Source organism: Bos grunniens, chromosome 8 (assembly GCF_055505025.1).
Source record: "Bos grunniens cultivar Pamir isolate PY7600 chromosome 8, Bosgru_T2T1.0, whole genome shotgun sequence".
Classification (NCBI taxonomy): Eukaryota; Metazoa; Chordata; class Mammalia; order Artiodactyla; family Bovidae; genus Bos; species Bos grunniens.
The window spans coordinates 23612504-23637052 of NC_141172.1; the positions used below are offsets into that span (position 1 = coordinate 23612504).

Genomic DNA, 24549 nt, shown 5'->3' on the forward strand with positions numbered 1-24549 from the left:
GTGTATCTGTGACAGAGATCTGAGATGTTACAGCCTGTTTATATGCTTGCAAATATGATTCAGAAGGAAAGAAGGATGATGCAAGGGAGACAAAAGATAACAGCAGAAGCTAAATCCTTAAATAGGTGAGGAGACGCATCACAGATGAAGGATGCAGTAGAGAGAGAAAAGTAAAGGAAGAAAAGAGATTAAGCATTCTGTTTGGTAATGAGAGCAGAAGCATGAGTGACTCCGTGGCGCTGATGGCATTTTCGGCCGTAAGTTTAAAGAGGCACAGCGCTGTTGTTTGTTTTCTCTAGTCACACTCTGCTGCTCAGGTTTAAGGGAACACAAGGTTTGCAAAGAACTGTGTTTTATCGGTGCTGAAGTTTTACCCTAATTACAGTGAAGGAAGCAAGAAACAAGAGATGGTAACTTGACCTCACAAAATAGTACAGAACATTAGTAGGCATTAACTTTCCTATTTTTTCAATGAATCAATGTAACTGGGTAAGGAAAGAAGTTACTGTATCAGGGGGATGAGGGACAGTGAAAAAGTGGTGTGAACAATGGCCTGGTGGTCTGGATAGAATTCAAGAAACATCAAAGTGAAGTCGCTCAGTCGTGTCGACTCTGCGACCCCATGGACTAGTGTAGTCTGCCAGGCTCCTTCGTCCATGGGATTTTCCAGGTAAGAAAACTGGAATGGGTTGCCATTTCCTTCTCCAAAGAAATATCAAAACAGGGTATTAAAGTACAAGCTAGCGAAAGAGAAACAGAAGTCAGAATTAGATGCTGAAAATATTTTAAGTTATACACCATGATGATAAAGTCTAGGGCAATGGTTCTCTATTCTAACTATACACTGGAGTCTGCTGCTGCTGCTGCTAAGTCACTTCAGTCGTGTCCGACTCTGTGCGACCCCATAGACAGCAGCCCACCAGGCTCCTCCATGGGATTTTCCAGGCAAGAGTATTGGAGTGGGGTGCCTTCGCTGGAGTCTGCTAGAATACTTAAAAAAAAAAAAAAAAATCAGACCAAGGAAATAAGAATTTCTGAGGGTGGCACACTCCCATCAAAAATTTTTAAGATGCCCAGTTAACCATAATATACAGTCAGAACTGAGAACCAATAACTTTGGGTGTCATCATGGAAATGGGTAGTTGAGGCAAACTAGAAAAGAAACTTGCAATCTGCAGATTCAAGAACTTCAAATGAAGTCAGTCATCTTCTATTATTCTCAAAATAAATAAAAGCATGAGCTATACTCTAAATATTTTACGTGCATTACCTCATTTCATACTCCTAAAAACCCAACAAGGTGTAACTAGTATTATCCTCTTTTGATGAAGAAGAATGGAAGAGAATGAAATATACAAAATGAAAAGTCCTAGGTTGCACATGAAGTAGTATAGTACTATTTGAAGGTAAACTACTGAAAGCTAAAGATGCATGTAATAAATTTTAAGCCAACTACTTAAAAAAAACCAGGATGTATAGTTAATAAATCAATGTCGTGATAAATGAAATAAGACTCAATCCAAAAAGAAACAAATAACAGGACATTAAAAACAGATAGCAAGAGGAGGAGCCAAGATGGCGGAGGAGTAGGACAGGGAGAACACCTTCTCCCCCACAAATTCATCAAAAGAGCATTTAAACGTCGAGTAAATTCCACAAAACAACTTCTGAATGCCGGCAGAGGACATCAGGCACCCAGAAAAGCAATCCAACTCTTCGAAAGGAGCGCGACTGAACAAAGAGAAGAAATACAGCTCCACCCATCAGAACACTGACACAAGCTTCCCTAACCAGGAAACCTTGACAAGCCACCTGTACAAACCCACACACAGCGAGGAAAAGCCACAATAAAGAGAACTCCACAAACTGCCAGAATACAGAAAGGACACCCCAAACTCAGCAATTTAAACAAGATGAAGAGACAGAGGAATAGCCAGCAGATAAAGGAACAGGATAAATGCCCACCAAACCAAACAAAAGAGGAAGAGATAGGGAATCTACCTGATAAAGAATTCCGAATAATGATAGTGAAATTGATCCAAAATCTTGAAATTAAAGTGGAATCACAGATAAATAGCTTGGAGACAAGGATTGAGAAGATGCAAGAAAGGTTTAACAAGGACCTAGAAGAAATAAAAAAGAGTCAATATATAATGAATAATGCAATAAATGAAATTAAAAACACTCTGGAGGCAACAAATAGTAGAATAACAGAGGCAGAAGATAGGATTAGTGAATTAGAAGATAGAATGGTAGAAATAAATGAATCAGAGAGAATAAAAGAAAAACAAATTAAAAGAAATGAGGACAATCTCAGAGACCTCCAGGACAATATTAAACGCTACAACATTCGAATCATAGGGGTTCCAGAAGAAGAAGACAAAAAGAAAGACCATGAGAAAATACTTGAGGAGATAATAGTTGAAAACTTCCCTAAACTGGGGAAGGAAATAATCACCCAAGTCCAAGAAACCCAGAGAATCCCAAACAGGATAAACCCAAGGCGAAACACCCCAAGACACATATTAATCAAATTAACAAAGATCAAACACAAAGAACAAATATTAAAAGCAGCAAGGGAAAAACAACAAATAACACACAAGGGAAATCCCATAAGGATAACAGCTGATCTTTCAATAGAAACTCTTCAAGCCAGGAGGGAATGGCAAGACATACTTAAAATGATGAAAGAAAATAACCTACAGCCCAGATTATTGTACCCAGCAAGGATTTCATTCAAGTATGAAGGAGAAATCAAAAGCTTCTCAGACAAGCAAAAGCTGAGAGAATTCTGCACCACCAAACCAGCTCTACAACAAATACTAAAGGATATTCTCTAGACAGGAAACACAAAAATGGTGTATAAATTCGAACCCCAAACAATAAAGTAAACGGCAACGGGATCATACTTATCAGTAATTACCTTAAACGTAAATGGGTTGAATGCCCCAACCAAAAGACAAAGACTGGCTGAATGGATACAAAAACAAGACCCCTACATATGTTGTCTACAAGAGACCCACCTCAAAACAGGGGACACATACAGACTGAAAGTGAAGGGCTGGAAAAAGATTTTCCATGCAAATAGGGACCAAAAGAAAGCAGGAGTAGCAATACTCATATCAGATAAAATAGACTTTAAAACAAAAGCTGTGAAAAGAGACAAAGAAGGTCACTACATAATGATCAAAGGATCAATCCAAGAAGAAGATATAACAATTATAAATATATATGCACCCAACACGGGAGCACCGCAGTATGTAAGACAAATGCTAACAAGTATGAAAGGAGAAATTAACAATAACACAATAATAGTGGGAGACTTTAATACCCCACTCACACCTATGGATAGATCAACTAAACAGAAAATTAACAAGGAAACACAAACTTTAAACGATACAATAGACCAGTTAGACCTAATTGATATCTATAGGACATTTCATCCCAAAACAATGAATTTCACCTTTTTCTCAAGTGCACATGGAACCTTCTCCAGGATAGATCACATCCTGGGCCATAAAGCTAGCCTTGGTAAATTCAAAAAAATAGAAATCATTCCAAGCATCTTTTCTGACCATAATGCAGTAAGATTAGATCTCAATTACAGGAGAAAAACTATTAAAAATTCCAACATATGGAGGCTGAACAACACGCTGCTGAATAACCAACAAATCACAGAAGAAATCAAAAAAGAAATCAAAATTTGCATAGAAACGAATGAAAATGAAAACACAACAACCCAAAACCTGTGGGACACAGTAAAAGCAGTCCTAAGGGGAAAGTTCATAGCAATACAGGCACACCTCAAGAAACAAGAAAAAAGTCAAATAAATAACCTAACTCTACACCTAAAGCAACTAGAAAAGGAAGAAATGAAGAACCCCAGGGTTAGTAGAAGGAAAGAAATCTTAAAAATTAGAGCAGAAATAAATGCAAAAGAAACAAAAGAGACCATAGCAAAAATCAACAAAACCAAAAGCTGGTTCTTTGAAAGGATAAATAAAATTGACAAACCATTAGCCAGACTCATCAAGAAACAAAGGGAGAAAAATCAAATCAATAAAATTAGAAACGAAAATGGAGAGATCACAACAGACAACACAGAAATACAAAGGATCATAAGAGACTATTATCAACAATTATATGTCAATAAAATGGACAACGAGGAAGAAATGGACAAATTCTTAGAAAAGTACAACTTTCCAAAACTCGACCAGGAAGAAATAGAAAACCTTAACAGACCCATCACAAGCACGGAAATTGAAACTGTAATCAAAAATCTTCCAGCAAACAAAAGCCCAGGTCCAGACGGCTTCACAGCTGAATTCTACCAAAAATTTAGAGAAGAGCTAACACCTATCCTGCTCAAACTCTTCCAGAAAATTGCAGAGGAAGGTAAACTTCCAAACTCATTCTATGAGGCCACCATCACCCTAATACCAAAACCTGACAAAGATGCCACAAAAAAAGAAAACTACAGGCCAATATCACTGATGAACATAGATGCAAAAATCCTTAACAAAATTCTAGCAATCAGAACCCAACAACACATTAAAAAGATCATACACCATGACCAAGTGGGCTTTATCCCAGGGATGCAAGGATTCTTCAATATCCGCAAATCAATCAATGTAATACACCACATTAACAAATTGAAAAACAAAAACCATATGATTATCTCAATAGATGCAGAGAAAGCCTTTGACAAAATTCAACACCCATTTATGATAAAAACTCTCCAGAAAGCAGGAATAGAAGGAACATACCTCAACATAATAAAAGCTATATATGACAAACCCACAGCAAACATTATCCTCAATGGTGAAAAATTGAAAGCATTTCCTCTAAAGTCAGGAACAAGACAAGGGTGCCCACTTTCACCATTACTATTCAACATAGTTTTGGAAGTTTTGGCTACAGCAATCAGAGCAGAAAAAGAAATAAAAGGAATCCAAATTGGAAAAGAAGAAGTAAAACTCTCACTATTTGCAGATGACATGATCCTCTACATAGAAAACCCTAAAGACTCCACCAGAAAATTACTAGAACTAATCAATGATTATAGTAAAGTTGCAGGATATAAAATCAACACACAGAAATCCCTTGCATTCCTATACACTAATAATGAGAAAACAGAAAGAGAAATTAAGGAAACAATTCCATTCACCATTGCAATGAAAAGAATAAAATACTTAGGAATATATCTACCTAAAGAAACTAAAGACCTATATATAGAAAACTATAAAACACTGGTGAAAGAAATCAAAGAGGACACTAATAGATGGAGAAATATACCATGTTCATGGATTGGAAGAATCAATATAGTGAAAATGAGTATACTACCCAAAGCAATTTATAGATTCAATGCAATCCCTATCAAGTTACCAACAGTATTCTTCACAGAGCTAAAACAAATAATTTCACAATTTGTATGGAAACACAAAAAACCTCGAATAGCCAAAGCGATCTTGAGAAAGAAAAATGGAACTGGAGGAATCAACCTACCTGACTTCAGGCTCTACTACAAAGCCACAGTCATCAAGACAGTATGGTACTGGCACAAAGACAGAAATATAGATCAATGGAACAAAATAGAAAGCCCAGAGATAAATCCACGCACATATGGACAGCTTATCTTTGACAAAGGAGGCAAGAATATACAGTGGATTAAAGACAATCTCTTTAACAAGTGGTGCTGGGAAATCTGGTCAACCACTTGTAAAAGAATGAAACTAGAACACTTTCTAACACCATATACAAAAATAAACTCAAAATGGATTAAAGATCTCAAGACCAGAAACTATAAAACTCCTAGAGGAGAACATAGGCAAAACACTCTCTGACATACATCACAGCAGGATCCTCTATGACCCACCTCCCAGAATATTGGAAATAAAAGCAAAAATAAACAAATGGGACCTAATTAAACTTAAAAGCTTCTGCACATCAAAGGAAACTATTAGCAAGGTGAAAAGACAGCCTTCAGAATGGGAGAAAATAATAGCAAATGAAGCAACCGACAAACAACTAATCTCAAAAATATACAAGCAACTCCTACAGCTCAACTCCAGAAAAATAAATGACCCAATCAAAAAATGGGCCAAAGATCTAAATAGACATTTCTCCAAAGAAGACATACAGATGGCTAACAAACACATGAAAAGATGCTCAACATCACTCCTTATCAGAGAAATGCAAATCAAAACCACTATGAGGTACCATTTCATGCCAGTCAGAATGGCTGCGATCCAAAAGTCTACAAATAATAAATGCTGGAGAGGGTGTGGAGAAAAGGGAACCCTCTTACACTGTTGGTGGGAATGCAAACTAGTACAGCCACTATGGAGAACAGTGTGGAGATTCCTTAAAAAACTGGAAATAGAACTGCCTTATGATCCAGCAATCCCACTGCTTGGCATACACACTGAGGAAACCAGAAGGGAAAGAGACACGTGTACCCCAATGTTCATCGCAGCACTGTTTATAATAGCCAGGACATGGAAGCTACCTAGATGTCCATCAGCAGATGAATGGATAAGAAAGCTGTGGTACATATACACAATGGAGTATTACTCAGCCATTAAAAAGAATACATTTGAATCAGTTCTAATGAGGTGGATGAAACTGGAGCCTATTATACAGAGTGAAGTAAGCCAGAAGGAAAAACATAAATACAGTATACTAACGCATATATATGGAATTTAGAAAGATGGTAATGATAACCCTGTATACGAGACAGCAAAAGAGACACTGATGTATGGAGCAGTCTTATGGACTCTGTGGGAGAGGGAGAGGGTGGGAAGATTTGGGAGAATGGCATTGAAACACGTGAAATGTCATGTATGAAACAAGATGCCAGTCCAGGTTCAGTGCACGATGCTGGATGCTTGGGGCTGGTGCGCTGGGACGGCCCAGGGGGATGGTATGGGGAGGGGGGAGGGAGGAGGGTTCAGGATGGGGAGCACGTGTATACCTGAAATTTTTTTAATTTAAAAAAAAAAAAAAACTGGAAAATAAACAATTTTAAAATTAAAAAAAAAAAAAAAAACAGATAGCAAGATAATACATGCAAACCCAACCATATCAATAATTTCACTAAATCTAAGCAGTCTATACCAAAACAAATGAAAACGTATGTCCATAATACTTGAAAGGATGCTCAACAATGCTAGTCATCAGAGAAATGCAAATCAACCCCAGAATGAGATATGACCTCACACCTGTCGGAATGGCTAGCTTCAAAAAGAACACAAATAACAAGTGCTGGTAAGGATGTGGAAAAAAGGGAATTGCACTGTTGGTGGCAGTGTAAATTGGTGCCTCCACTGTGGAAAACAGTATGGCAGTTCCTCAAAAAACTAAAATAGAACTACCATATAACCCAGCAATTCCACTGCTGGGCAAATACTTGGGGGGAAAAAAGGAAAACCCTAATTTGAAAAGATATATGCACCCCAATGTTTTCAGCTGTTATTATTTTTGATAGCCAAGACACGGAAGCAACCTAAATGTTCTTCAATGGATGATACATGTACACATACACAAAATGTAGTTAATACTCCTTAACTATGTAAGAAGAATGAAGTTTCGCCATTTATGACAATGGGGATAGACTTCAGGGTATTAGGTTTAGTGAAACAAGTTAGATAAAGACAAACTCTGTGTGGTATGATATGCGAAATCTAAAAAATAATGTAACAAATGTTACAAATGTAAAAAATAATGTAACAAAAAAGAAACAGACTCACAGATGGAGAGAACAAACTAGCTGTGACCAACAGAGAGAGGGGAGGGACAAGATAGGAGTTGGGATTAAAAGGTACAAGCTGCTATGTATAAAATAAATATGCTACAAGGATATACTACACAGCCCAGGGAACGTAGCCAGTATTTTATAAGTGGAGGATAACTTTTAAAAATTGTGAATCACTACACTGTACATCTGAAACTTAGACATCATTTATACCTCAATTTCAAAAAATACAAATAAATCTGAAAAAAAGCCCATATAAAAACTTGGATACAAATATTCATCGCAACACTACTCAAAATAGCCAAAATGTAGAAACAACCCAAATGTCCATCAAGTCATGATGTGGCATTTCCACGTAATGGAGTACTATTCAGCCATACAAGGAATGAAGTACTACTGATTCATGCTATGACGTGGATTAATCTAGAAGGCATTATGCTAAATGAAAGAAGCCCAGACATGGAAGTCACACATTGTACTATTCCATTTACAATAAATATCCAGAACAAGCAAATCTACAGAGAAAGCAAGACTAGTGGTTGTCAGCAAGAGGAGGGAGGGGGAAAGGGAATGGGGAGTGACTGCTTAAAGGAAAAAGGGTTTCCTTTCAGAGTGATAAAAAACATTCTGGAACTAGACAGTGAAAACAGTTGCATGTCATTGAGAAGGTAGTAAATGTCACTGCATTGTATTAATAGATTTTTAAGTTGTTAATATGATGAATTTTACATTATAGGAGTTATGACACAATTTTTAAATAATTTCTAAGAAAATATTGTTACTTATTTATTTACTTATTTGGCCGCGTCAAGTCTTGGTTGTGGCACTCAGGATCTCTGCTCTTCCCTGTGACATGCAGAATCTTTAGCTGTGGGGCCCAGGATCTTTTTTTTCAGTTGTGGCACATGGGATCTAGTTCCCTGACCAGGGATTGAACCTGAGCCTTCTGTACTGGGAACCTGGAGTCTTAGCCCCTGGATCACCAGGAAAGTCTCACCACAATTTATTTTTAAGGAAATACCGATATATATATAACAACATGAACCTCAAAAATATTACCCTGTAATGAAGCCAGTCATAAGAAATCAAATACTATATGACTTTATTTATACAAAATCTTCAGAATAGGCAAAACTACAGAGACAAAAAATAGATTAGTGGCTGCCTAGGGCTGGGGTGGGAGAGATGAGGGCTGGATAGTGATCATGAATGGACAAAGATTTCTTTCTAACATGATGAAAATGCTCGAAATAAGATTATGCCAATGGCTGTAAAACTCTAAATATTCTAAGAACAACTGAATTGAACCTTTTAAATAGGTGAATTTTATGGTGTATATCTCAATAAAGCCTACTTTGAAAAGCAAATTATCAAGTGGTCTAAACACTCCTAAATTAAGGCAGAAATTATTAGACCAGATATAAAAATGTAAGACTCAACTCTAAGCTATCTACAGGAAATAGGCTTTGAATACAAAGACACAAATGCATTAAAAATACCATTAAAAAAATGACTGACTGGACAAAGGAGCAAAGACAATTCAAAGGAGAAAAGACAGCTTCAACAAGTACAAGTGGAAAAGTTAGATTTCCATATGTAACAAGACTGAGACCTTATACTTTCTATAAGAATTAATTCAAAATGAATCACAGACCAAATATAAAATGCAATACTATAACACTTGTAGAAGAAAATACAGGCAGAAATCTCTATGTGATCTCTGGTTTGGCAATGAATTTTTAGATACAACACCAAAAGCACAATCCAAGAAAAATAGACAAGGTAGACTTTACTAAAAACCTGTGCTCAGCTAAAGACAAAAAGAATGAAAAGACAAGCCACAGAGTGAGATAAAATATTTGCAAAAGACATATCTGATAAAGAGCTAATATCCAAAATACAGCAAAATCACAGAGAACTAAACAATAAGAAAACAGACAATCCAATTAGGAAATGGGTGAAAGATCGGCACATACACATTATCAAAGAATATATACACATGGCAAATATGTATATGAAAAAATGCTCAACCTATTTAGTCACTAGAGAAATGCAAGCTGAAATAATGAGATGCAATAATACAGACCTATTAAAATGGGCTTCCCTAGTGGCTCAGACAGTAAAGAAACTGCCTGCAATGAAAGAGACCTGGGTTCAATCCCTGGGTTGGGAAGATCCCTAGGAGAAGGGAAAGGCTACCCATTAAAGTATTCTTGCCTGAATAATTCCATGGACAAAGGAGCCTGGCAGGCTACAGTCCATGGAGTCACAAAGAGTCGGACATGACTAAGCGACTTTCCCTTTCAGTTTCATTTAAATGGCTAACAATTTTTTAAAAATTGACAATACTGAATCCTGAAAAGGATGTCGAAGAGAAACTTCCAATCATTGCTCATGGGAAAGTAAAATGGAACAGCCACTCTGAAAGACAGTTTAACAGTTTCTTACAAAGCTAGACATAAGCTTACATCCTTGTAAGGAGTGTGATTGTACCAGCAATCACACTCCTAGGTACTTAAGCAACTGATTTGAAAACATACATCCATATAAAACCTACATACAATGTTGACAGCAGCTTTAGTCATAATCACCAAAAACTGGAAGCAAAGAAAAAGTCCTTCAATAGGTGAACAGATTAAAAAACAAATCAAACAAAAACCTAATACATTCAGTGATAAATGAGCTATCAAGCCATAAAAAAACTTGGAGGAACCTTAAATGCATATTGCAAAGCGAAAGAAGCCAGTCTGAAAAGGCTTTTTTTTATATGATCCTTTTTACATGACATTCTGGAAAAGTCAAAACTACAGAAATAGTAAAGAGATCAGCGGTTTCCAGGGCTGTGGGGTTTTGGCAAAGAGGGTTGAAGAGTTGAAGTGTGGGATTCTCACAGATGTAAAACTATTCAATCTGATACAGTAATGGCAAATACTGACATTAAGCATTTGTCAAAATTCACAGAACTTTAGAGCATAGAGAGTGAATTTTAATGTATGCAAAATTATTAAATCCAGTGAGGACATCATGGGATACCCTAAAGGAATATGGAGTAGGTCATGAGAACATTAAAAATGTATCAAACAATTTCACTGAAGGGGTTAGGGTTGTGGGGTGTGGAGGGCAAGATGCTAGCCGAAGTAACTTTAGAAATGAGTACAGTCTTTAAAAGCAACAGGAACTGCAAACAGGCACTCTAGCTGATAAAAACGGTTTCACACAAGGCTATGAGTTAACAGTTCTGATACTGTTATACATGTATACTGGTACTGAACAATTACTGGTACTGAACAATAAATGGATGACAGATGGTGGGAGCCACATTTTTTCACTAAGTAGAAATTTACAGAGAGACAAGGGGGGAAGTATCCATGTAATAATGGACTAAAGTTGGAGCTCACTATGAACTCATTTAGTTTAACAAAAATACAGATTGTGACATATAGGTAGAGTTACAGACATAGGTATATAATAGGTTAATATACACAAGTGTATTTCCTTGCTCAATCAACTAAGAAGACCTAGAAGTAAGGACACCCCACGGCAATCGGCATACCTAGCACCTAGATCTTGATTTTTAACGCTATTTTCCAATAGAAGGAGCCAAGGCTTCTTGAAGAAATGATTATAGGATTGGAACAGGAAATACAGGTATCCCTTGCTTTTCAAAAGTTTGCTTTATGCCACTTCACTTTTACAAAAGACCTATATAAGCACCTGGTTTTTGCTAATCCAAAGGAAATCTGAAAACACACACACACACACACACTTTTATGGAAAGAGGTGAAAAGCAAAAATAGGATGGCATTTGTTTTGCAGCAAGCAGTTTTAAAGGCAGCAGGCCCCAAGCAGAAGAGGGAGAAAAGCCTAAACAAACTCCCTCCCCAGTAACTACACTCAGCATATTAGCATCAAGCTGACGTAGCTTTGAACTGTGTCTAAAAGCATCTGTGCTTCATCTAAATTTATTGTGCACAACCGTTAGCAAGATGTGTCCTAAGGTAACTGTTTGTTTTACACCGTACTGGTTTATGAAAGGTTTCATAGGAACACTCTACTTTCATAAAGCAGAGGAAACCTCTACACAGAATGAGCCTGCACAGACTTAGAAAATAAACTTACGGTTACCAAAGGTGGTAGAGGGGGTGGAGGGATACATTAGGAGTTTGGAAGTAGCACATATACACTGAATTCAAGTGAAATGAAGTGTTAGTCACTCAGTTGTGTCCGGTTCTTTGCAACCCCATGGACTGTAACTCACCAGGGCTCCTCTGTCCATGGAATTCTTTAGGCAAGAATATTGGAGTGGGTAGCCATTCCCTTCTCCAGGGGCTATTCCTGACCCAGGGATCAAACACAAGTCTCCCACACTGCAGCAGATTCTTTACCATCTGAGCTACGAGGGAAGCCCCAATATATACACATTACTAAATACAAAATAAGGATTTTATATACAATATATAAAATAGATAACCAACAAGGATCTACTGTATAGCACAGGGAACTATAATCAATATTTTGTAAAAACCTATATAAGAAAAAAGAATCTGAAAAAGAATATATATATATGTATGTATACAGTGTATACACACATACACACTACTGATTCATTTTGCTCTACACCGAGAACTAATACAATACTACAAATCAATTATATTTCATTTGAAAATTGAGAAAAAATTTTAAAAAACAAAGTGGAAAAATAAATGAACCTGGAGCATTCTTTTAGCGCCAGAATTAACAAACATACAAACAGACAAGACCAACAGCAAACCCACACTTAAGGGTGTGTGTCAAAGGAGCACAGGAGTCAACTAAAGTCAACTAAGACAGCTCCCAATTGTTAAGGTCAGAACAATTGAGCGAATAAGGTAAGACTGCATTATAACTCGAAGTATAAAATAAGTATCTGTAAGTCCATCCTGATACAAATTGGTATGAATAAATCAATGAAGGAAAAGAGACCACTCTCTCAATGCAAAAAATTCTAAAAAACTTGAGCAAATACTCTTGTCCTCAAAGAGTGTGTAATCCCCTACTCCTTATGTGTGGGAGGAGCTTAGTGACTTCTTCAAAGAGTACAGAATGGAAGTGGGGAAGAGAGTAACTTTACAGTGGAGAACATGACAAACACTGCATCAGCCAAACAGTCATGACCAACATCAAAATCACACGTCAAGGCGCTTCCTGGATGGTCTAGTGGCTGAGAGAGACTCCATGCTCCCAATGCAGGGGGCCCAGGTTCAGTCGCTGGTCAGGAAACTAGATTCCTCATGCAGCAACTAAGAGTTCGAGTGCCACAACTGAAAGACGATGTACGCCGCAGTGAAGACCAAAGTCCCATGTGCTACAATTAAGACCAGCACAGCCAAATAAACAAATGAAAGAAGTCATGTTGATAATGTGTACTCTTGAGATGTTGTAATGGGGCTTCATCTCTGCAACCTTCCTCACAAAAACATATAACCTCAATCTAACCTTGAAAAAAACAATCAGAACAATTCCAATAGAGGGACATCCTACAAAATGTTTGACTGGTACTTGACAAATGTGTCATAGTCATCAACAACAAGGAAAATCTAAGAAACTGCTACACTCAAAAGTAGTCTGGAGACACAACGAAATCTAATAAAGTTGTATTTGGGCGGGATTCTCGAACAGAAAAAAGGACTTTAGTTAAAAACTGGGGAAATCTGAATAAACTAGAGACTTTAGTTAATAATACTGTATCAATACTGGTTCATTTAATTGTAACAAATACAATATACAAGTATAAGATGTTAAGAAACTGGGTCTGGGATATAGAGAACTCTCTGTAAATGTCAAACTGTTCTTAAAAATAAAGTATTTTTTCAAGGATGCAAAAATATATATCATGTACATTTTAATCACAAGAAAGCCAGAGTGGCCATACTAATAACAGGCAGACTTGGGAGCAGAGATAAAAATAAACATTTCATAATAACACTAAAAGTTAAATCATTAAGACATAAGAATCCTAAACATGTACATGTCTCACAAGAGAGCATTAAAGTACATGGACCAAGAACTAACAGAAATTAAAGAAAAAATAAACAGATTCATAATTAAAGAGGATTCAACACTCTCATTCAGTAATTCATACAACAGGTACACAGAAAATCAGAAGGATACTTAAATTTGAAGAACACTATCAACTAACTTCGGAGAAGGCAATGGCACCACACTCCAGTACTCTTGCCTGGAAAATCCCATGGGCGGAGGAGCCTGGTAGGTTGCAGTCCATGGGGTTGCCAAGTCAGACACGACTGAACGACTTCACTTTCACTTCTCACTTTCATGCACTGGAGAAGGAAATGGCAACCCACTCCAGAGTTGTTGCCTGGAGAATCCCAGGGACGGGGAGCCTGGTAGGCTGCCGTCTATGGGGTTGCACAGAGTTGGACACGACTGAAGCGACTTAGCAGCAGCAGCATCAACTAACTTCACAGAATTAGTTATTTATAGAATACTCCAACAACAGCAAAATCCAAAATTGTTTCAAGTACATACAAAACATTCACTAAGATAAACCATATGCTGGTCCATAAAACAAACCTGGATAAATTTGACAATATAATCAAACATACAGAGTCACTGTCATTGCTCAGTCGTGTCCAACTCTTTGTGACCTAATGGACTGTAGCTCCTCTGTCCATGAAACTTCCAGGAGAGGATACTGAGGTGGGTTGCCATTTCCTCCTCCAGGGGTCTTCCTGACCCAGGAACTGAACCCAAATCTCCTGCATTGCGGGCAGGTTCTTTGCTGCTGAGCCACCGGGGAAGCCCATATAAAACACACAGAACATGAAATTAAATTTCAAAACTAAACAACACTCTTTTACATCATCAATAAATCAATGAATCAAAAAGAAACTGTAAGAGAAATTAGAAAATATTTGAACTAAATGAAAATGTATGTGTGTTCAGCTCTTTGCTGTGTTTGACTCTTTGCAGCTGCATAGACTGTAGCCCGCCAGGTTATCTGCCTATGCTATTTTCCAGGCAAGAATACTGGAATGGGTACCCCCCCCATTCCTCCATTTCCTACTCCAGGAGCTCTTCCCAATCCAGGGATTGAACCCACGTCTCTTGTGTCTCCTGAACTGGCAGGCAGATTCTTTACCGCTAGCGCCACCTGGGAAGCCCAAATGAAAATAACAGAAATCAATTTGTGAGATGCAGCTGAAGCAGTGTTTAAAAGGAAATTCTTGGACTTCTCGGGTGGTCCAATGGTTAAAAATCCACCTGCCAATGTAGGGGACATGGGTTCCATCTCTGATTCGGGAAGATTTCACAAGTCACAGGGGAACTAAGCCCGGTGTGCCACAACCACTGAGCCTGCACTCTAGAGCCCGTGAGCTGCCACTACAGAATCTCCCAAACCCTAGAGCTCCAGCTCCACAAGAGAAGCCACTGCGATGAGAAGCCTGTGCACCGAACTACAGGATAGCCCCCACTTGTCAAAGCTAGAGAAAACCCATGCACAGCAATAAAGACCCAGCAGAGCAAAAAATAGTAAATAAATGAATAAAAATTTTATATAAAAATAAAATAGAAAATTTTTCTAAATTTTACCTATTTTACTAATTAGAAAAGAGGAAAGTTTTTCAATCAGTAATCTAAGAGTCCACCTTAGGATGCTAGGGGAAAAAAAGCAAATTAAATCAAGAGTATGTAGATGAAAAAATAAAAAGAGGAGAAATCAATAAAATTGAAAATGGACAAGCAATAGATATCATGCCTCTAAATCAGGAAAAAATCAGGAAGCAGAAATTACCAATGAGAAATGATCATTACAATGAAAGCACATCATTAGACATTTAAAAAATAACAAGAGAAAGTTATAAGCACTTTCATGCCAATAAATTCAATAACACAGATGAAAAGGACAATTTTTTAAAGACACAAATTACAAAATTGACGTGAAAAGAGAAAATCCAAACAGTCCGATATCTATAACTTGCCAACAACCACCAAAGTAGGAAAAGGCAAGGAAGGATTCTTTCTTGAGTCTTGAGAGGGAGTATGTTCCTGCCAACACCTTGATTTTACATTTAAGATTTTCCAAAACTGTGAAAGAATAAACCTGCTAATTAAATCACATGGTTTGTGGTTATTTGTTATGGCTACTCTAGGGAAACTACTACACATGTTAACATTCTGGACACAGTGGAATAAAAAATGTTATTAAATTTAATGACAGTTTTTGTTACTTCTTAGTGTGGAGCTACTAGAAAACTTAAAATTACACTCATGGCTTACATTATTTCTAGTGAACATCACTAATCTCAGTTCAGTTCAGTTCAGTCGCTCAGTCGTGTCAAACTCTTTGAACCCCATGAATCACAGCACGCCAGGCCTCCCTGTCCATCACCAACTCCCGGAGTTCACTCAGAGTCACGTCCATCAAGTCAGTGATCCCATCCAGCCATCTCATCCTCTGTCGTCCCCTTCTCCTCCTGCCCCCAATCCCTCCCAGCATCAGAGTCTTTTCCAATGAGTCAACTCTTCACATGAGGTGGCCAAAGTACTGGAGTTTCAGCTTTAGCATCATTCCTTCCAAAGAAATCCCAGGGCTGATCTCCTTCAGAATGGACTGGTTGGATCTCCTTGCAGTCCAAGGGACTCTCAAGAGTCTTTCTCCAACACCACAGTTCAAAAGCATCAATTCTTCGGCGCTCAGCCTTCTTCACAGTCCAACTCTCACATCCATACATGACCACAGGAAAAACCAGAGCCTTGACTAGATGGACCTTTGTTGGCAAAGTAATATCTCTGCTTTTGAATATGCTATCTAGGTTGGTCATAACTTTCCTTCCAAGGAGTAAGCGTCTTTTAATTTCATGGCTGCAGTCACCATCTGTAGTGATTCTGGAGCCCAGAAAAATAAAGTCTGACACCGTTTCCACTGTTTCTCCATCTATTTCCCATGAAGTGATGGGACCGGATGCCATGATCTTTGTTTTCTGAATGTTGAGCTTTAAGCCAACTTTTTCACTCTCCACTTTCACTTTCATCAAGAGGCTTTTTAGTTCCTCTTCATTTTCTGCCATAAGGGTGGAGTCATCTGCATATCTGAGGTTATTGATATTTCTCCCAGCAATCTTGATTCCAGCTTGTGCTTCTTCCAGACCAGCGTTTCTCATGATGTACTCTGCATATAAGTTAAATCACTAATCTAGCCAGTGCAATAAGGCAAGAAAAAACTAAAGGAATACTGATTGGAAATGAAGAAGCAAAACTGGTTTTCTCTGCAGATATTATGATTCTGTACTAAGAAAATCCTAAGGGGGCTTCCCTGGTGGCTCAGTGATAAAGAATCTGCCTGCCAATGCAGGAGACACAGGTTCGATCCCTGATCCAGGAAGATCCCACACGCCATGGAGCAACTAAGCCTGTGCACCATAACTATTGAGCCTATGCTCTAGAGCCTGGGAACTGAAACTACTGAAACCTGCATGCCCGAGAGCCCCTGCTCCACAACAAGAGAAGCCACCACAATGAGAAGTCCCCGCACTGCAACAAAGAGTAGCCCCCACTCTCTGCAACGCGAGAAAAGCCCGTGCAACAACGAAGACCCAGCACAGCCAAAAATTTAATAAATAATATTATTTTAAGAAAAGAAAATCCTAAGGAATATACACAAAAGCTACTAGAACTGAAAAGTTAATTTACAGACTTCCCTGCTAATGCAATGGATGAGAATCTGCCTGCCAATGCACGGGACATGGGTTCAATCCCTCATCCAGGATGATTCCACCTGCCTCAGAGCAACTCAGTTGGCACATGCGTGACAGCTACTGAAGCCTGTGCACGCTAGGGTCATCAAGCTACAACTACTGAGCCTGTGTGCTGCCAACTACCGAAGCCCATGTGCCTAGAGCCTGTGTTCCGCAACAAGAGAAGCCACCACACAATGAACAGCAGCCCCCACTCACAACAATTAGAGAAAAGCCCCCACAAAGCGACAAAGACCCAGCGTAGCCAAAAATAAATTAAAAAAAAAATTTTAAGCTAATTTAGTAAGACAAGACTACAAAGTTAACTTTGTATTGCATTTTTATATACTATCAAACAATTGGAAAAAGAAATTTTAAAATACAGTATCGTTGACAATAGTATCAAAAAACAAGAAATACCTGGGGATAAATTGAACAAAATATGAGCATGACCTATAAAATGAAAATCATAAAACACTGGAAAAAAAAAACAAACTAAAGCTATTTAAATAAAGAAAAGTTATGCCATATTAAAGTACCAGAAGACTATTAATGAGATGTCAATTCTCCCATCAGGGCTTTTTGTAGAAAGTGACAAGTTTATTCTACAACTTACAAGAAAATGCTAAGGATATAAAGTAACCAAAACAGTTTTGATAAGAAAAAAAAAAGGTAAAAAATAAATACTAACTGATTGCAAGATTTGCTATGAAGAAACAGCAATGAAGACAATACAATATTGGCATAAGGATAGACATTTAGACCAAAGGAACAGAAAAGACGAGAAAGAGACCCACAGTTAAAAAAAAAAAAAATAGAAAGGAATCAGATTGCACATAACCTCCAAACTAGTAAGAGGCACTAATATGAAGCAAGGGAGGGAGGAGAGGAAGGAAGAAAAATTAAACTCTACAGAATAAAATAACAAGACGCTAAGATAATAACTGATCTCTCTTGATCTAACTAGACAGTGTAATCAGAAAAGACCTCTCAGGAGAATGCCCTGGCAATCCAGTGGTTAAGATTGAGCGCTTTCACTGCCGTGAGCCCGGATTCAATGCCTGATCAGGGAACTAATATCCCACAAGCCATGCTGCATGGCCAAATAGAAAGAAAAGAAAAGAAATGGAAAAGACCTCTCAGAAAAGTAACAGGTAAATGGAATAGTACACACAAAGGCTCTGAGGGGAGGAATCTAAAAGTAGGCTGGTGTGACAGGTGCCCAGTAGGCAAGGACAGAGGTAGGGCTTTTCAAGCAGAGGAAAACGTCTGCACGGTTTTCAGTTCTACTCACTTTCTTTCATCCGTACCACTGCTGTTCTCAATTCTCACGCAGATGCCTGCAAGATCTTCCAGCTGCTGAACGTGCAGTCTCACTCAAGCTGCTTTCCCAATGCATCCTTCACTATTGAGCCAGATACTGAACACCTTAAAATCATTAAATGACTCCCTGTTCCCTACAGTGTCTATGGTCTTAATTTCCTATCTGACTTTTAAGATTCTTCATGACATAGTTCCTATTTACCCCTCTAGCTTACTCCCCACTTCCCTTCAAAATTACCTGTGCCCCAAGACTAAATTACTTACATTTTAATAAAGCCCATCACATTCTCTCACTACTTTGTGCCTTTCACATCTTTGAGTTTTAAGTCAAATGTCTTCTATGTAAACTATATTTAATCCACACCCAAAACACCTAGGTATTTCTTTCTGCTACAACAGCACCGTTTCCTCTATTCTAGGTTTGTCATGATGTGGATGCTTGTCTACAAGACTAGCATGTTTATCCTGCTAGACTTTAACAGGCAGACTGTATGTTATTCATCTTTTTTTCCCTAGCAGATAGCATGCTGCTGCTAAGTCGCTTCAGTTGTGTCCGACTCTGTGCGACCCCATAGACGGCAGCCCACCAGGCTCCCCCATCCCTGGGATTCCCCAGGCAAGAACACTGGAGTGGGTTGCCATTTCCTTCTCCAATGCATGAAAGTGAAAAGTGAAAGTGAAGTCGCTCAGTCGTGTCCGACTCTGTGCGACCCCATGGACTGCAGCCTACCAGGCTCCTCGATCCATGGGATCCTCCAGGCAAGAGTACTGGAGTGGGGTGCCATTGCCTTCTCCGGCAGATAGCATAGTACCTATTTAATAGAGACTTGTTTCTACAATTAAACAGAGACTCCTAACATTTATGCTTTCAGAATCTAAGCATCCCTAAATTAAGAGACAAAGGAACCACACATTTGACAAATGAGAGTCAAAGAATCCTTTAAAATACTTCAAATATTTAAAAAAAAACATAAAATAACTATTCTGTAAGTCAAATGATTATAAATACGTATTTGCAAATATTAAATTTGGCTGAAATGAGGTCCAGTTAGAAATATTTATGCCCCAAATATTACTATGAGAGTTAAGAATTTTATTATATTGAAAAATAAAACAGAATTATTACAGAAACTTGCAGCAAATCAGTAACAGAGACGAATTATATTTTGATCTGTACCCAATGAATTCAAGTCCCAGATGCACATCCAGTTTTCACCTTGCTTTCATTCCTCAAATACTGTATTGTGAGAGCCCTCATGATCCACTGCAAAGGAAGCAGTACAAGAATGACTACATTTTCAAAAGTTTAATGTGGGTTGGACCATCATACTAGCAAAAAGATTTCATTATAGCATTATGACTGAAAACGTGAAATTACTAAAATATTAAAAAGACAGAATACTGGTTAAATAAACTGTGATAGTAAACTTTGGACTACTACTATACAAAACCATAAAATATAGCAATATGTAGCACCATGTTAGTTTTCAAATACCACACAAAGAGAATTCTATTACATTTACTTACTCGTATGTATTACATACTGACATAAATTTAGAAAAAATTTTAAGTTTAAAAAGTACCTAATTTCCCCCCACAAATAACACTAAATAAATCTATTAACTAAAATTTAAGTTTTAAATTTCAAATATGAAGTTACTGGATTTTGGAATTTCCTACAATCTGATGCCACAGACTTACCATTTTATACCAGCTATACTATACAAACTCATTTCCCAAGTTTTAATTCTTTCAAATGATTCTCCAGTTCCAACAAGGTGTCCTATTACTGCAAGTATGTCAAACTAACAATTTTAAAGAGGAGGTACAACTTGTGGTACCAGCACACAGAAGTCAAAATTTTAATTCATATACTATAAAAGCTTATTTACCTTTAATATCTAAGTTTCAGACGATAGATTATATTGGAAATACAAATTAAAACAAATTCCATCTGCAAATCAAAAAGACGAAATGAGACAATCTGCCCCCTAACTCAGCAGCTTTCCTTTTTACTTTACAACCTGTATTTAAGTTGCAAGAATAAGACTGAAACCTAACTTTCAAACTGAGCAGCAAATGCAATGCAAAATCAGTATCTGTCTTAGCAGGAAACTCCAATGAAAACACGAAATGTTTTGGTCTCAACTGACAGAGGAAAGGTGCCTCCTTGGGTTATTATTTACCACGCAAAATCCCTTGTCTATCGCTACAAACCAGCTTTTATTGCAGATACTTAACATGTTTCCTTACAGAGCTGCCTCAACCAAATAACCTTCCAAATCTGGCACTACGAATTGTTACATCTTACACACACCACTGCAGTCCCTTGTAATTTAAAACATGTTGCGTTTTAAAATCAGTCTCCACACACCAACTCTACTGCCAATTTCCCCAGCTGAAAGCTCAAGTTTAAACTACAAAATACTATATTTACTCTCAACAACATAATGCATTCATTTACAAATTACACACGAGTAAATGACTCCAACCTTACAACTTCAAAATTTCTAACATCATAGCTTTTCCATCATGCAAGTCTAAACAGTAGTACAGTAAGTGAGGTACTACGGACAAAGTGAACTGCCACATTACCGGTAAATAATATAATCCTAATCAACTATTAGGCAAAATGGCCACAGAAGACACCAATGAGGGGAAAGTGTGGATCGAGTTTGACATTACTAGAAAAACGAGTCAAAGCAAATTTAAAGGAGAAGCAGATTAACCTCATGAATACAAATCTAAGTTCATTTTTGAATTCCAGTTTCACACCAAGAAGCAGTTTATCAAATTTTCAACAGTAATACAGGGCATAAAATAAAAGCGACGGGTTTTTTTTGTCATGGTAATACTGATAAAAGAATAGGTATCCTTCAGTGCTGAGATGAAGTTTTCCTTCCTTCAGTTTTGCTCGTGTCACGTGTACACATAAAAATCATACAATTCTCTTAATTTCGGAAAGCTTAATACACATGATCACCTCAAATGTAACATTTATTGAAAACTTAGCGCCTTAGCACTAACATTCTCTCCTTACCACACCCTTCATCTTCTAAACCAAGAGACCGGAAGGGAAAACCTACCCCTACCTTAAATTAGGGTCTAGCGAGAACTTCTTAACTTGAGTTCGCACACAATTAAGATGGTTCAGTAAATCAATTACCCAACTACAAGGCTTGACAATTTCTCAGAAGCAAAACACACAGACAGCTGAGGGCTTATTACTGGAGATGACTCTCTTCCTCACATTTGCACAAGTAACTTCGGTAACTGACCTAAATTTGCCAGTGTTAAACAAACAGGTAATGGGGGGGGGGGGGGGGGCATTGTTTAAAGCTTGGCTCATTTATTTATCCTGACGAGGCACCATCTTTCGGAGGATAAAGTCTATGAAGCAGAAAACCGGGGGAATGGGAGGGCAGATAGATGATAGCATCTTCAATGTAGAAAAGTTACAGCTCTTTACAAGAGTCAGCATTAGGGGCTCATTAGTTGGTTTTATTTGTGTTTAGTCACTTTCCTAAAAGTCATCGCCAACAAAGAAGCCCTGAGGATCCGCCACGGTAAGGCAGAGGAGATGTCCTCAATTCACCTGCGACACCTGCCCAGGTCCCGAGTTCTCCCCCCGCCCTGGCCCCAGACCCCGCTCCAGACCCCCGATCTCGGCTCTTCACCCACTCCGCCGCAAAGCCCTCGAGAACCCTCGTCCTCGTCCCTTCCCCCCATCCCCACCCACGCGCGGTCCCCTTGGCGGTCCCCAGGGCCCAGACCCCTCGCGCTTCCTTCCACAGCAGTGGCTCCCCGAAGCCCGGGCGGTAGCGCGGGGAGGCCCTTCCCGGCGGGGCCTCTCCCCGCATCATACCCCGCAGGATCCTGGGGACTCCCCGCCCCCGCAAACCGCAGAGAGACTAGGCCAGGAATGCCAGCCCTCTCCACTCTCCGCCTCCCGGGCGACCCCCCGCAGGCCGGCCGTCGGAACCCAGCCCTCCGAGTCGCTACCTGCCCCGCGCCCTCCCGGCCCGGAAGCTCGGGCCGGCCCGAGGCGCGGCGCAGGGTTCCTCCGCCAAAGGTCCTCTGCCGCACGCTCACCTGCTGCCCGATCTTCCTTCAGCGCCACCCGAGCACAGCCCCTTCCTGGGGCATGAAAGCGCCGGCTTCGGGCCTGGTCTCTCTCGGCAGAGCAGGGCGGGGGACTGGCTCCCGCGGCCACCGCCGCCTGGTCTGCGCCTGCGCCGGCTCCGGGGCTAGGTCTCCAGGGGCGCCTCCTGCAGCGAGGGGTAACGGCCGGGAGCGCGAGCTAGCGCTGGCGCCTCGGCTCACCAGAGGCCGGCCGTGCGGGCAGCGGGTTGCCTAGGAGCTGCGCGCTGCACTGCTGCCCCGACAGCTGACGGCCATGTTTCTGTTCCCTTTTTCTTTTTTCCTCCGCCTCCTTCCGCCCCTTTCCATAGAACAGCACTTTCCTTCCCCCCCACTCCCGCTCCCTTTCCTACTGCGGGGGCGGTAGAAAAGGGCGTGGGGGAGGGGAGGGGAAAAGAGGGCGCGGGGGGCGGAGCAGCGCCCGAGCCCCGCCCCCGGAGAGGGCCGAGGCCGCGGGGTCACTGCTCCCTCCCCCTCACTATCCGCGACCCCGCGGGGTGCCAGGTCCCAGTGCCGCCACCCTGGGAGAGCACCTCCTCCGCGTCCGTCCTGCGGATCCCGAGCAGAAACTAGTCAGGGAGAAGAGGCTCAAGGCACCGCTTTGCACCCCTTCCTGCGGGGCTCAGACTCGCAGTTTGGTGTGGCTTTATTGCCTTGGCCCCGGGCAGGTGGCGGCTGCTCCTTTCGGGCTTTTCACAGGCGGGGAAAGTGACGCCGAGTCGCTCAAAGTCACTGAGAACACTGTCGAGAGGGATACGGGTCTCTGGACGAGAAGCTTCCTTCTCGGGGTGGGAGTTGGAATTTCCACGTGTGACTGGGGGCCTCCCGGACAGGAGAGAGCCCCACCGACTGTGGCTTCCCGAAGCCCTTCCCGGCTGCAGCGCCCCTGGAGAGTCTTAGACCGCGCTTGGTGTCGCTGCCTCGACTGAGATTTGGGGATGGGAACTTGGAACTTGGAAATCTCTCGTTTAAATCATCAGCCCGCTCCTGCCTCCTAAAAGTGTAGCCTCCTTATATATACGGCTGCATGCATGATCGGTTCCCTTAATGAAAATTATATGAGATGTTGTAGACTACGTCCTGAAATAATTATATATATGCAATTACATATACATGAAAAAATAGCAGCTAGTTATTCAGGAAGAAGCAAATGGTTTAAAACAAATTAGAACATTTTCACCTTCTGGACAAAAAAAAAGGCGAGTGACTTCTTAGATTCCGTGGCAGGTCAGAATTAGAATTGACAAGATTTGTGCATATCTAATAAGTATTCACACACACAGAGATCATTTTCCTAAAATTACTTTCTCCTTATTAAATCTGTTTTTTGACTTTTTTTTTTTTCCTGAAAAGTATGAGATTAAACTTTGGTCATGAGGGCCCTGTTGACAATTTTTTCCCAACGTTTATTGCATATATGGGGTGCAGAAACTATCTCCCTGGCCATGTTAGTAAAGAGTTGATTCAGTAGAAATGCACAGCAATAAAAATGTCTTATTTAATACTAGGTTGGAGTCATTTTGAGCCTAGTGGTAACCAGTCACTGACAGTGACCCTATCTGGTCAAAAGTTTACAAAGGAACTAATACTTCAGAA

General features: G+C 39.7%; 1 protein-coding gene across 4 annotated transcripts in view; it reads right to left on the minus strand.

Annotated features, from left to right (window-relative positions):
• Positions 1–23044, minus strand: part of DENND4C (DENN domain containing 4C) — a 124702-nt gene extending 101658 nt beyond the window's left edge. For 3 of the 4 annotated variants that reach the window (XR_015169494.1, XM_086414950.1, XM_086414948.1), the window contains exon 1: positions 22906–23038. The gene's annotated coding sequence lies outside the window, so the exon portion shown is untranslated. Of the gene's footprint in view, positions 1–22905 lie in introns of all 4 variants that reach the window. The other variant, XM_086414949.1, reaches the window with a different exon arrangement.
• Between the last annotated feature and the right edge of the window lie 1505 nt (positions 23045–24549).